At 33.8% G+C, this 4743-nt stretch overlaps 1 non-coding gene across 1 annotated transcript; it reads right to left on the minus strand.

Moving 5' to 3' along the window:
- Positions 1-2655: 2655 nt before the first annotated feature.
- Positions 2656-2726, minus strand: TRNAG-GCC (transfer RNA glycine (anticodon GCC)). Its single transcript has one exon. It is a non-coding gene; the product is annotated as a tRNA-Gly (tRNA).
- Positions 2727-4743: the final 2017 nt, after the last annotated feature.

Raw genomic sequence — 4743 nt, forward strand, 5'->3', positions numbered from 1 at the left:
CTAGAACACAATCACGACTAATAAGGCTACAACCTCTCTCTCTCTCTCTCTCTCTCTCTCTCTCTCTCTTCAATTTTCCATCTATCTCACTCTTGATTCCTACTCAAGTGAGTATAAGAGTATAGAACTTGGTCAAAATAGATTAGAATAGATAAAAAAAAAATTCTAATTAATTAACTTAATTTTAGTTTTGTCAATTATTTGTTCAATTGAATAGCCTCAAATTTGATTAAATTAACTCTAAACAAAATAGGGTGTTCATAAATTTAGTTGCTTTGTCTCCTCTAAAAGATAAGGCAATAACTTTTTTGCTTTCATCGATATGCTTGAGTAAGTGAAAAGGTGGAGAATAAAAGGAAATCAATATGTTGTTTTTTGTTTTACCAATATTTTTGTGAATGAGGTTGAGCATCTTTCGAATTAGGATTTTTATATGTTAACATCCACCAAATTGAACATGATTTAATTCTTCTATTAATATTTTTTTAACATGGGAACGTTATTCAAATGAAAGAGAAAAAAGAAAAAACTCACCAGACTTTTATCAAATTACAAATTAAGGGGTTAATGCAACCATCTTTGGAAAGGGAAAATATTTCGTGAAAAGCCCCACTTTTATATACATATTATAAATATGTAAAATAAATAAATATATTTTACTCCATAAGTCCAAAACTAAACTAAATGCAAATGCTTAGTTTTTTCCTTTACGCTAGTAAAATTCTTAAACATTTTCTTCTATTGCCATTATCAATAATTTTACTTTGTATATGCAATCAAATATCAAAAATATTCCTCCACCAAAAGTGAAGACATATCAATAAAGTTTACATTTAAAAAAAAAATCAAAAACATCGAAAAGCATCCAATGAGTGATAGAGGGGCATCGAACAAAGAAACACAACTATAAGATATATCCTAAAAGCATAGACACACTTGCGTAAAATTAGGTATGTGTCCAAACAATTTTTAAAGTTGGCAGACATAACAAAATACTAATCACAATTAAACCTCATACAATAATTCATTTATAGACAAATTTTCAGTTACTTTTTTTTACAACTTAAATATTTATTTTCAATTATTAGCTGCTCTTTAACTTGATAGGTAAGAGGCAATAATATAGTCTTCTATAGAATAGAGTTACTTATTTTTATTAAAAGAATTAAAGTTGATATCACTTTTTAAAAAATAATTATTTTTTTTCCTTATCTTAGTTTTTGAAGTCTTACCAAAGATAGATCCAGTATCTTCCACATTTTGAAAAGAACAGCGCAAGTCTCAATATGCAATGATGAAACAGGGATGTGCGTTGAGGGTCTACTCTGACATTGCATTACTAACAATGAGTGCTTAAGTTTTGTCAAAACACATACAAAGCAATCATTAAACAATATTAGTGTTACGATATCACAAACTCCTAAATTTAAGACTTTTTAAAAAGTTCCTGCGTATATTGTACATGTAACTTTAAGAGGGAGCATCAAAGTAACATCTTTAATTTAACTTTTAAAGGTCTTTGGAGAGTTCCGCTGGGCCAACTTCTTCAATTTCTGCAACTTGAAGCAACATCTAATTCAAATTGGTGGTAGAACTTTTGAGGTCACATCCTCAAATTATAGGCAAAGCATAACCTAGTGAGGGAATGCTTGAATTTTGTATTTTGATTTAGATTTGTGTGAACTTGAATAACCAGCGTTACAAATTGAATTGACTTTTATACAAAACTATACAAATCTTAATCCAAGGCTCAAAACCCATATTCCAAATACAGCATTGCTTTTGTCTGCCCATAAAGCCACTGAATTCTATAACATTCTTTCAACAAGACCATTGGAAACAAAATGAAGACTGAAAATTGGAGTTCCATGGCTCAAGATCGCAGTTACCTTGTAGTAAAATACACATTATGCGATGCAGGGTTTGGTATTCCCAGGCATGTTATTCTCCCATCAGGTGCCCTTTTCATCCATCAATATCACACCTACACACAAAAAGAAAAAAAAAACCGCAGAAATCATGCTGTTTGTTTTCATAGAGTTTATACTTTTCAAGACAGTAATCAAGGCCGTCCTCTGCTAATCCATCATATGCATAAATGCCCGAAACACATTGCTTACATTCGGTATTGGAACGAATATATCAACCTAAAAAGAAATGATAGGAAAATAAAAGGACAAATTAAATGCACATAACTACACAATAAAGGAAAATACTGGTTTAGGGTTATAAAACCAATGCCATTAACCCAAGAGTAAACCACTATCATCTTCTTCTCCGCTTTAGCAGCCACTAGTAAAAGGTCTTGTAAGCAAAACAACAAAACTTTATATTTTGTTTGTATTAAACCATACAACCCACAATTAAAAATACAAGGTCTAAAAAAATAAAAAAGCATAAGCAAATAGCTAAACCTAAATGAAATTTATTATATTATTATACCATCCAAACTACAATTAAATAAAATTACATAAAACTTGTCTCTGCTCACTGAACTTGCAACAACAATAAATGTGTGCCCGCACAGTTTTCTTCTTTCCCTTGATGCCTCTAAACTTTGAAGATCAGATGAGTAGATCTTTCTGCATAGAACCACTACATTATCAGTCAATTATAACGAATCCTTAATCATATTAAACACATTACTTCATCTTAGGCGGATAGCGGGAATCGAACCCGCATCTTCTCCTTGGCAAAGAGAAATTTTACCATTCGACCATATCCGCACTTTTTTTTTTTTGTCTGATTTAAATCAAAAACAAATAAATTATTCTATTTTTATAAATTGTAAATGTAAAAAAGCAATAAAAATAAGTGCAGTCGGTTCAAAGTATGAGTTCAATGAGATAAGATCGAGCCAAACACAAATAGTTCCAATTTGCTATCTCACAGTTATTTTACCCCATTGATACATGCCCAAGATCCTTCAGCAGTAAGCTCAGCTGGAAAGAGCAAGAATAATGGGCTTTTGTATAACAAATGTCCCATCTACAGGTTGGAAAATTGGGTTTAATGTCTCCAGTGAAAGAAGATGGTCAAGTGCAAATGCAATACCTCATTGACGTCAGAAAGACATGCAGCCAACAATTATCAGCAACCAGCATCAGAATCAGAATTAGCAATTAGCATCATCAGCAATCATACAATAAAAGAGTCCAAGCCCATGAGCATCACAAGCATTCAGCATCAGAATTAAGCATATCATCTCACAATTACAAACTAGTGGGAAAGTGAGAAAGGATTAATAGCTCTTAAGTTAGTTGAGGAAAATGTCTTGATCATGTAAATTGGCAGAAAAGGATTCCTATAGCCGACTGCACTTAGCGGGACATAAGGCTTCTTGCTGTTCTCGTTGTTGCATCACATGACGACGCACTACTAAAATCAACGAGATCATATGTTAATGTTTCAAGCAAGACCACTTACAGACGAAAAGTGGAGACATGCCGACATGCACACACAAGTGCAGTGCAGTTGTTGCTGGTCCAGAAACAGTTTACAAGCCAGGCACTGTAATTGATGAATCCAGCGGCACTGATATGATAGCTTATTTATCTTCATTAGACATGGCAAATTGCCGATCATTCACCAGACTGAACCACAGAGCCTGAGAACTCACAAGGGTTCATAAATCCACCTTCCGAACATGGTAAAACATTCTTCAGACTTGTAGTCTTGGTGCTGGGATGAGGAAGGTGTTTGAAGCAAAAAGAGAAAATTCTGGTGTGACATGGGCAAAGTTTTTAAGGAGAGGTTTTGAAAGAGAACTTAGTATAGTGGAGGACTGTTACAAGGAGGTGTGGTGTAGCAATGGGAAAGAAAAGAAAAGGAGGTAAAGGAATGGGGGGATTTTTCAGATTTAGAAAGTGAAACAATATGGGTACATTTCTAATTCTTTCTAAGTAGCAGATTCATCTTATGATCATCCTCCCCCATTGGAAGGCCTGGAGGGAGTGTCTACTTTTTTGATAATGATGGTTTGGTCAACAATTTATGGCTTAGGGATGGAATGTTGCCTTTTCCGGTGGAGGAAATTCCCAAGAAAGACTTAGAAGCTCAAGATCTTTCAGATAAAATGGATTTGAAGTTAAGGGATATTGGAGGAAATGAAGTACGCTTGGATGGTGGCAAGGATGAAAGGGAATTAGCCAATTTAAAGAGCTTAGTAAATTATGATAGGAAGGATTTGAAAGGAGGTTTCCTTGGGAAAAAATTTGTATAGTTTCATGTTGCAAGCTTCTGTTTCTTCTTTTTTCTTTTTTCTTGTTTCTGTTTTTTGGGTGGACTCCATGTCCCCACACGTTGTACCTTCTTTTTTCCCCATCTAATATACTTTTTTTATTATCAAAAAAAGGATAAGAGAAATTAGAAGAGAGTGAAGAGAGGAAAGACAGGGAAGAAGAAGGAAAACGAGGGGGTAGGAGACACAAGTAAAGTGGGGGACGGGTAAGAAAGCCAGTAACACAAGAAATTACAAACACGCCCCTAGAATATACAATATTACAAACAAGCCTCCAAATGCACATAATCATATATTAATTAAACTAAACAAACAGTAAATTAACTAAAACCAACAATCCCTTGACCTAATTCTTATGAATGAGTCTTCAACAAGGGTCTGCCCATAGTCTGGCTTCCTATCCTACAACAGAAAGTGTTTGAATCTGCAAAGTACAAACTGGATAGCATTTTGATCTATAAAGCAAATTGACTGCAAAATTAGAGATGGAAAGCAAACTCAAT

This window comes from Malania oleifera, chromosome 2 (assembly GCF_029873635.1).
Source record: "Malania oleifera isolate guangnan ecotype guangnan chromosome 2, ASM2987363v1, whole genome shotgun sequence".
Taxonomy (NCBI): domain Eukaryota; kingdom Viridiplantae; phylum Streptophyta; class Magnoliopsida; order Santalales; family Ximeniaceae; genus Malania; species Malania oleifera.